We start from the raw sequence: 10,416 nt of genomic DNA, 5'->3' as shown, positions 1-10,416 counted from the left end.
ACCTTTTCCAAATCACCTTTATTTGACTGTGATGGGAAAGGTCAGGATAAACGATTTAAAGGGCTTAGGAAAAGAGAACTGTGGTGCTCAGAGAATCTGACTTTGCTGAACACGACTGTGCAGACAGATGGATACAAAAAGTGCATCTCAGATTTGATCCCAGGAGTTTTACCACATTGTGTCATGCAAGGACACAATGTGGCTTGTACCCCACACACCTATCCTGAACCCTAATGCTATGTTAGCTTTTTATGTATTTATAATATTAATTCACACACTTGGGCTTGCATTTTTATAGGTTTACTGCTCACTCATAGCTTCATCGAGCTCACATCTGCACATATTGCCACCTCTGAGTCATCAGTTAACCTAACATGTATGTCTCTGGACTGCAGGAGGAGAACAGAGCATGCAGAGGAAACCTGCCACATAAAAAGGGCTCCTCAGTGAAGGTTTGGAGGGAGATTTTCAGATGCGTATATGGGCCACGGCTGTCTTTAGTCTGCTTTATACCATATTTTAAATTTGAATTCAATTTTATAGATTTATGTTTGATATGGATCTCATTCGAATTTCTGAGTTTCAGAAACTGCCTTCTGCTGGAAGACTCCAAGAACTCATCAATGAATATCCGCGATCCATGATTATAAAAACCAGCTTCTTACCAGGAGTTCAAATAGCAACTCCAAAAATTCAAAACATCCCAGAAAGAGTCAGAGATGTGTGTATCTCTCCATATGTAAAATGCTGCGGCACGATTTTTAACTGGGAGAAGGAAATTTGATCACATCACTCCGATTTTGGCCTCTCTACACTGGCTTCCAATTGAATTTAGAATCCGTTTAAAGTCCTTTTATTGGTTTTTAAATCTCTAAATGGTCTGGCACCTGTTTATTTGTCTGACTTGTTGAAGCCCCACGTCCCCACTCGTTCCCTTCGGTCAGCTGAGCTGTTGCTGCTTTCGGTCCCAAAGTCACGGCTGAAACTTTAGAGGAGACCGAGCGTTCTCTGTTGCAGCGCTGATGCTTTGGAATAACCTTCCTCTCCATATTAGACAGGCTACATCAGTGCCAGTTTTTAAGTCTTTATTAAAAACCTATTTTTATTCCCTGGCTTTTAACTCTGTGGGTTACTGACATTTGTTTTATTAACTTGATTGCTATGTCTGGTTTCTGCTATCTTATTACTATATGCATATTTGTATTGTACAGCACTTTGGTCTACCAGGTGTGTTTTTAAAGTGCTATATAAATAAATGATGATGTTGATGATGATGATGATGATGATGATGATGATGATGATATGGCATAACAAAGTTATGGTGTGATGACAGAGACCCAATATTGTGCATGTTGTGGAGATACAGAAATTCTTTTATTGCTGCTATATAACCTGCATCATTATAACTGCATTAATAAGATTCTTTACAGCATTATTCCATTTAATAATATTTCTTACAGTATTGATATTGCATTAAAGTTGTTGATTGAAGATGTCCATTTGAGGATCCTTCCATTATGTTAACTTTTATTACAAGTACGGTTAGAAGTATTTTATACACATTGCATATTTGTGCTTATTTTGAGTTGATGTTCGGTTCATTAAGGGTCTTAAGCTTCACTGGCGTGACTGTCCAGGTGATACATGCTGAGGGAAACTAGAACATAGAAGGATAACTGCAATGCATGCTTACAACACATATAATCTAGGAATGTGTCATTTGGAGTTTCACTATATTTTATTCTACTTGGCAACAGATGACCAGAGTCAGAGGGCTTGAAGTTTATTACTTTGTATGGAAGGTGTTATAGAAAAGAGAAGTTCTATGTCTGTTTATAGCTATTGAAGATGTACAAGATGTACGATTAACTGTGACTAATGTCTGGAACCTCTTTCAACTTTTAATCTGTCATTGATGCCATTGGGGGGGGGGGGCGGGCGTGTACCCCACTGCTATAAGTGTCCACAACATGTATTTTGGGGGGCCTCCGTGGTTTGTGACACTGCTCTACATTGATCGATTTCGCGACAATGTGGAATGAATTCCCTCATCGGTTTGAAATACAGTACTGCATTATCAAGCAGGACAGCCCAGTGGTGATCATGCACTGCTGATCCAGTGGCCTCAAAGGGATTTTTATTTCCTTTGGCGATTCAAAAGAATTTTTGTCTGTGCTCATCTCCCATCATACAGAAGCGCATATCCTTTAACACTCTTAAAGAATCTCTCTTAAGTCTTTTTTTGTACACTAGGATTCCCATCTTCATCAGTGTGTGCAGCATGATTCAATTGTTTGCTCGAGCTTCGCTGTTCTCACCTGTGTTCACCAAACCCAGCATATCTAAAACAGTCTGTAAGAAATGGTTCTTTTAAGAGTGTTGCGCGTGTGTTGAAAGATCCTCATCATTTCCGAGGTTGGTGACTGGTGGATCAGATATATCACTGCGGTTTTGGCATCCAAACAAACCAACATCCTGGAAATATAAGTTAGAGGGACACCACAAACTCATCACCCACATCATACACAGTTGCACTGATCAAACTTCAGTGATTTCATTCTGGAGTTTGAATTTACTTTTCTGGTCTAAGGGTGACTGGATCTGGGTCCAGTCTGTTACAACTCAAACAATGAGTTATTCCTGTTTTAAGCAAGTTGCCTCCATTTGATAAAATGGCGTGATCACCATGTGGGATACCTTAACACCATGCAGTTCAGCATCCCTCCAGCATCCTGCGTTTCTGAAGCACAGTTTCTCAGCAGGGGGAAGTGGAACATTAATATGGAAAAGAGTTCAATCACCAGATTGTTTGCTTCAGGAAACAAGTAACTGTTTGACTATTTGACAATTGTTTTTGACTTTTAATTATTATATGACATTTGCTATTACGAATGTGCCTGAACCCGGAGTACTTATTGCGTTCAGCAAAAGGAAATATTGTTATCTGGGATGCTGACAGCACAGAGGTTCTGCATTATATATCAGAATCCATGACAAACTCATGAGCACGGAGGGAAAAACGAGGAGGAGATACGGGTAATCTGCCGCTGAAAATGTCAGAAAAATATCTCCATGCATGTCTGAGATGGGGTTAGCCCTGACACTACAAGTCAGTGTTGACAGAGCCATCAGATGGCTACATCTATGGCCAGTCAGTGTGGCAGTGCAAAGTGATGGGGCATATATTGGGGCTTGTGTGTGAATGTCGGGCTGTGGACAAACGTAGGTTGCTGTGTGGGCTTTTTTTTGGAGGAGACCAGCGGGAGCACAATGATACCCAATTCCCAGCAAAGGAAAATGCTGATGAAGAGGAAAAAGCAAAAGCAAAGAGGAGGCAAAAGTCTCTCAAACTTTAGAGTTTCCAGCAGCACCCCGTCAATACCAGACTTTACAGAGGTCTTCGAGAGAATAAGTGAGAAATTACATATGAACACAATGCTAATATTGAAAGTCATCGTGTTAAAATGTTGAATAAGATAATTTTTATGTTATTATTGTTGTTGTTGTTTTTTAACAGTAATCGCCAACAATCTGTCTAGAAGCAAGTCTTATCATTCAGCACCCATCATAAAACATAGTTTGCAGACTCTATCCCAAAGTAACATTTGAAAAAACCTTGGAAGCCTTTTTAGATTTTTAGTCAGGAGTCTCATTGCCGTTTCTCTCTTCGTGTTCTTTTAAAGACGGTGACGGGCACAGACGCAGCGGCTCACTGCGCCTCATGTTCGGTGCTTTATTTTTTATATTTTCTACGTGTGTATGTGTGAGTGAATGTGTTTTTTACTACTCTGCATCGAGTAGAGTCTACTCAGTAGAGTCTACTTACAGTCGTCAAGACCTTCTGAGTTTGGGATTACGCTGTGCAAGGAACATTACGTCAGACTATCACCACTTCCACGGCATTCCGGAGGACATAATAAGAACTCCAGGGTCTCTGTGGCTGGTTCTTCCCAGCGGCAAGCCAAAGAGGAAACGTAAACAGAGGAGGCAAAAGCGTGGCTGCAGGGCGGGCCCGCTCGCACGGCTAAAGAAACAACCATTTAAGCCACCGCTGAGTATCTCCTCTCCGACGTAGTCAGCGAGTGTGTACGGGACAGCAGCATCCTACTACTCACAGAGACTTGAGCTATTGAGTTAGCAAGCCGCACGGTCCACCATCACGACAGGAACGGCCACTCCGTTAAGAACCAAGGAAGGGGTTTATACATCTACATCAATGACAGCTGGTGCAAAAACACAAATACTGTAGACCGCCACTGTTCCCCGGATTTGGAATATTTTACTGTGAAATGCAGACCATTCTACATACTTCGCGAGTTTACTGTCGTCATGGTAACGGCCATGTATGTACCACCCGATGCTAACGCTAACTCGGCCTTGGAGGAGCTGGACAAGGCAATAAGCAGTCAGCAGAACTCCCATCCCGACGCAGTGCACATTATAGCTGGGGACTTCAACCATGCTGACTTAAGGTCAGTATTCCCCAGATTTGAACAGCATGTTAAATGTGCAACAAGGGGGAAAAACACACTGGATAAAGCCTACAGCAACATCCAAAAAGGCTACAGAGCAACCCCTCTACCACATCTAGGTTTGTCAGACCACATATCCATGCTGCTGATCTCTGCATACACTCCTTTTAGGAGGAGAGTCCCCCAGCCAGAAAGACTGTGAAGGTGGCCAGAAGGTGCATCACATCAGCTGCAGGACTGTTTTGAAAGCACAGTGTGTTTGAACACCAGGACCTCGAACAGCACACAACATCAGTGCTCTCATATATTAACTTATGTATCAACAGTGTTACTGTGACAAACATCTCCGAGTGTATTCCAACCAGAAACCTTGGATGACTAAAGAAGTCCAGGTCTTGCTGAAGCAACGTGACGCCACTTTCAGATCCGGTGATGTTATTGCATTACAGTACAGCCAGATCTGAGCTGAAAAGAGGTATCAGAGAGGCCAAGGCAGCGTACAAGAGGCGGATTGAAGACCACTTCAGCAACAACTCACGACAGATATGACAGGGAGTTCAGAACTAATCAACTACAAACCTGGCAATACCACATTGACTGAGGGCAACGCGATGCTTGCGGAGGAGCTGAAGCACGCTTTGAGGTGAAGGGACTAGAGGCAGCAGGAGCTAAAACATCAGACGGCAGCAACAGCCCAAGCCTCATGGTGCAGGAACATGACGTGAGGCGCACAGTGAGGGCGGTGAACCCCAGGAAGGCCGTCAGTCCAGATGGGGTGACCGGAAGGTTTCCAAAAGAATGTGCAGACCAGCTGGCTGGGATCTTCACTAAAATCTTCAATGCCTCACTGTCCCAGTCCTGCATCCTGCCATGCCTAAAGTCGGCCAAAATTGTCCCACAGCCAAAGCGTACCAACATTTGCAGCCTCAACGACTACTGACCAGTTGCTCTAACACCTGTTATAATGAAGTGCTTCGAGAAACTGGTCCGACGTCACATCATGTCCTGCCTGCCACCCACACTCGACCAGCTCCAGTTCGCATACAGAGCTAACAGATCAACTGAAGACACCATTGCTACAATGCTCCACACCACCCGCTGGATCAGAGACTTCCTCTCAGACCGTGTACACAGAGTTAGAGTGGGGCCTTATCTTTCCTCAGTTCCCACCCAGACAATGCAGTCATTAAGTTCGCAGATCATCTCTGGGGGAGACGAGACGGCATACAGAGCTGAGGTTAAGAGGCTGTCAGATTGTTGTGTAGACAACAACCTGGATCTCAATATCACCAAGACAAAAGAGCTGGTAGTCGGCTTCAGAAGAAGGAAGGCCCCCGTTGATGCAGCCTGTCAGCATTTTCCATTTTCAAGTTCTTGGGTGTGCACATAGACACAGGAATCCGATGGAGCTCAAATACCTCGGCAGTTTTAAAGAAGGCCCAACAGCATCTCCATTTTCTGAGAATCCTCAGAAAAATGGACCCGAAGAAGGAGGTGCTGATCGTCTTCTACCGCTGTGCCATTGAATTCTACCTCCCTGGACTTTTTTTTTTGTGGGGGTGGGGGGGGGGGGACAACAATAACAATAATAATATTAATAACATGGTGCAATAATAACAATGTGCAATAAACATACACTTATTCTTCTTTTTATTACTTAAGTTACTGTGTTGTGTTGTATTGTACATAGTGCCGACGTGGGACAGTTTTCCAGTTTAATTGTACTGTTGTACTATGTATGACTGTGCAATGACAATAAAGACCTTATCTCTTATGTTTTTGACAATGCTCGCTTAATAACACGTTTGTCAAATACCCGGCCTTCCTTAGTAGGCTTTCAGGTCTGTGATTTATTTCACTTTGAAGTTAATCTGGTCTTTAATCAGCATTTTAAAGAAAGGTTTCTTAGTGTTTCCACCAAGGACTATTCATTTAAGCAGCCAAAATTGCTTTAATGCTGCTGGCTATTTCATTTTTTAAAGAACTGTGAGAATAATAATAAAAAGAAAACAGCTTGTAACAAGCCAGACTGCAGAAGGCAGCTCAAGGATGAACTTCAGATGATGATTCAAGACAATGGAATTTTTTCAAAGGTCTCTGTATCCGAAAACATAAACTTTTCTCTGTTCATAAACGTGCACACAGTGTACTCTTTGACATCCCTGTGGTAAAACACGTTGGTATTTGTGTAACAAAAGTTCTGAAAGAAGTTGATTAATGTAAAGACAGATTTCCTATTTTGGTTAAAGGAATAGAAGAAGATCACATGGATGTAGTGAAACAGGACATGCAGAGGGTTGGTGTGACAAAAGAATGCTAGGGTGAGGTGGAGCAGTGATCCAGAAAAGAAGTTCTGTATTTCTTCAGTGCATAAAGAGGAGTACATCCATTTTTGAAGACACCTAGAGGAACCATTAGCCTGCTGTTACACTCAATTTATGATGAATCAATGCCTCCATCATAAAATTACAGGTGTGAGTCAAATTATAACATCTCCTAGTTGTCTTGTTATTTTGTATTTTAAATATCTCTCAGTTTAACCGCATTCACTATAAAATATTTATGAAAAAATCTCTATTTCATACTTTAAAAAACTGCTGTGCTTCATTCTATCGTGTGTAGGGGTCAATCAAAAAGGGCTTTTGGGGGTTAAGGGCCTAGAAATCAGAGGTGTGGACTCGAGTCACATGACTTGGACTCGAGTCAGACTCGAGTCATTAATTTTATGACTTTAGACTTGACTTGAAAAAATGTTCTAAGACTTGTGACTTGACTTGGACTTTTACACCAATGACTTGGGACTTGAATTGGACTTGAACCGGTTTACTTGAAAAGACTTGATATTTTACCCCAAATATAAAATTTAACATGCATATATAGAGATTGAAAATGTGACGTCATTCACGGGTAGAACCGCAAAGGATTCTGGGAACTCGTGGCAAGCGGTACTAGCGCACGCAGGCTTTCAATTGAAATCAGTCACACAGCGATAAAAAGAAACACAAAAATGTCAAGAAGCCGTTGTATTATTAACTGCAATAGCCGGTCGCATGACAGCCACGGGAAGCCGACGGGTAAAGAGATCGGTTGTTATCGGATTACGTCGTTGAAGAGAAATTGTTCGAGCCATGTTTCCGAAGTAACAAAGAGGCGACAGATGGCCTGGATTGCAGCCATTCAAAGATCAAATATAACGTCCCAGAACCCTCCAGCTCACAGGTTAGTCTGCTCCAAGCATTTACACGAAGGTCAGAGTTTTTTAGTAGTTAATACGTCATTTTCATAACATAATTGGTGATATAGGTTACAAGCAAGTCTGGCGCTGAACAGAAATTGTCGCGCTATGCTCCTTTATTTATTGTGCATAAATAGTGAATTGTCCTGACACAATATTGCGTTTCGCTTCTGTTATTATGGTACACTGACAAAAACATATACTTTTATTCACAGGATAAAACAGTTGTTTTGTATCACTAATTGCCCAGTACGATTACAGCATACAATATTGTTGTCACTGCTACATTTCTGTAACGCGTACCAGAAATTATTTCCACTACTAATTAATTACCCTTGAGCTCAAAGGTTATATTAATAAACTGTTAACGAATGTGTATTTATGAAGACGATTTGTGAGACTGGTAAACTTATGATACGTACGATGGTCTTTACTTTCTACACGGTGCATTTCAAGGTCCTGTACCCATCCGTCGGTAAACTGTACCTGGGCTTGTTGCAGTGACCTGAAGTTACTAAACTTCACGAGTGTATGCGCTCACTCCAAGAAGCGTATAATTATAAATATGCATATAAATATGCTACAATGAGATAGCTGACTTCATCTAACTAGCAAATGTTGTCCAGGCTACGTTGGTGATGCAGTTTTTTTTAATGTGTATGATATTTTTGTCATGCGATTTTAAAGCCGGTCCTACAACCGCATCCAAGAATAACATGCAGCTTATCTCAGAACTGTCGGTGAAAATTATTCTTGGAGCTAGGTTTAATTGAGCTGCATTTTAAAGAGGTGCAATTTCACAATTTGTGTATATTTTCTAAGTTCACTATTTTGTCATGTGTTGAGAAAAACACAGATTTTAAAATTACATGGTCTAATATTTACATTTAGCATAACTGCAACATTATTTTTTCGTTTTTTTTTTTTAAAGACTCGAAAGGACTTGAAATTCAAAGTTTCAGACTTGTGACTTGACTCGGACTTTTACACCAGTGACTTGAGACTCGACTCTGACTTGCCTGACATTACTTGAGACTTGACTTGAGACTTGAGGATAAAGACTTGAGACTTACTTGAGACTTGCAAAACAATGACTTGGTCCCACCTCTGCTAGAAATATCAAGGGAAGTGTTTTTGTGATTTCTGAAATTAAACGACAGGAGGCGATGTTGTGCTGGCGACGTCCCTCGGTGACGTAGGACGTAGTGAGCCGAGCCGATCCAGCCTCCACTCTGCCCTGTTCATTCTCAGGCCGGGTAGGACCCCAGCAACAACATTGCAATCGGTTAAACCTAAAGAAGATTCGGCTGTACAATCGCAAGCCATCCTTTGAGTAGACAACATTTTGTGGAAATTTCTCACCGTCACTGATCAGAAGACACTCCAAGTTGTTGAATCGGTGAGTTATACGTGCAGATAGCTCCGTGGGAGCTCCCGGTTCGCTCGTCTTCTCCGCTGCCCAGTTTTATTGTTGCTTTGTTCCTGGCAGCAGCCATTTTTAATCGTCTTGTCCTACATTCCCATCGCTGTGTTCAGGCCGTTCAAAAAGCCAAGCGGGATTGGGGAAAAAATAAGCACAGGTCAGAGTATTTTATAGAGAATTTCCACAGAAAAGCCTGTATATCCCCAGTAATAAAAGCACCACTGTAGAAGCACTGAAAAAAACACCGGTTGTAATTTGTCATCACTGGAAGTTTTACGGGATTGGCGTTTCGCTAATTTTCCAACAAGCTGCCAGAGTTACGGCTGTTAGCTGAAGCTAAATTAGAGCCGTTGTTAGGGGAAAAAAAAACAGAAAAGTAGCAGTTTACATTTTTTTGTGTGTCTTCGTCGTTTAACTGTGAAGTTAGATGACTCTACAGGATCCTCACTACGACCATTTGCTATATACATAACCATAGCCAGCAGTTAGCACATTTTGTCGCCGAGTAGTAGCCGCTACATCTTTGGTAACGTTTGTGTGAATCTCTTGCAATTTAACAGACAGTTAGCCCGTCTTGATAGGTGTGTTAAACAGACCTGAGACGATCGATTTGTAGTCTAAACGATTGCATTAGCCTTTGACTTTCTTGTTTTTGTGCAGCACTCGCTAATGTCAGTTTTGTGCTGGAGAGCTTAGCATGTATGCTAGCTTAAAAAAATAAGAACAGTAACTCGGGGTGAAACTAAAATCCAGTCCAAATTTTTGTTTTACGATTACATAATGCCCACTTTATTGCTTGTGGTGTTTTCTTTGGGTTTTCTGGTGGATGTAGCCTTTTGAAATTCACACAAAGTCAAGGCGGAGCTAGCGTTAGCCGTCAAGGCGTTAGCTTACACATCTCAATGTATTTTAAAAATTTATTGTGTTTGGAGAGGTTGGTAGATTTTATGTTTTTTTGGAGTAGTGCGAGCGACCATAACAGAGTGTATTACATAACTAAATTTAGCTTGATGGACATATTTATGGCTACAAGTCTTTGTAAAACGCCTATGCGGAGCTTTTAACCGAGCGGCCTCCACTGTGCTATGGATTGACGGGTGTTAGCTTCAAATGATATTTACTATTATTTAGATTTGCAAATACGATAATCAACTATCCACTGATGGTTGAAACCTGCTTAATTTCATTCACACATGAAAATACTCCTAGTATACACTAGTGCTTGTGTCCTGTTATAAATCTATCAAGATGTATTTTGTTTTGATACTGTGTTATCCAACACTGAA

General features: G+C 41.5%; 1 protein-coding gene and 1 long non-coding RNA gene across 7 annotated transcripts in view; one reads left to right on the top strand and one right to left on the bottom strand.

Annotated features, from left to right (window-relative positions):
- Nucleotides 1-7,559: 7,559 nt before the first annotated feature.
- Nucleotides 7,560-10,416, bottom strand: part of LOC145430005 (uncharacterized) — a 127,094-nt gene continuing 124,237 nt past the window's right edge. The window contains exon 2 of the long non-coding RNA XR_013910380.1: nt 7,560-8,817. This is a non-coding gene — a long non-coding RNA (uncharacterized LOC145430005). The remainder of the gene's footprint in view (nt 8,818-10,416) is intronic.
- Nucleotides 8,905-10,416, top strand: part of prrc2b (proline-rich coiled-coil 2B) — a 32,782-nt gene continuing 31,270 nt past the window's right edge. For all 6 annotated transcript variants that reach the window (XM_026173650.2, XM_080304212.1, XM_026173649.2 and 3 more), the window contains exon 1: nt 8,905-9,106. The gene's annotated coding sequence lies outside the window, so the exon portion shown is untranslated. The remainder of the gene's footprint in view (nt 9,107-10,416) is intronic.

This window comes from Astatotilapia calliptera, chromosome 7, assembly GCF_964374335.1.
Source record: "Astatotilapia calliptera chromosome 7, fAstCal68.1, whole genome shotgun sequence".
Taxonomy (NCBI): Eukaryota; Metazoa; Chordata; class Actinopteri; order Cichliformes; family Cichlidae; genus Astatotilapia; species Astatotilapia calliptera.
The sequence above is the reverse complement of the archived record's forward strand: the minus strand, read 5'-3'. Positions and strand labels throughout refer to the sequence as shown.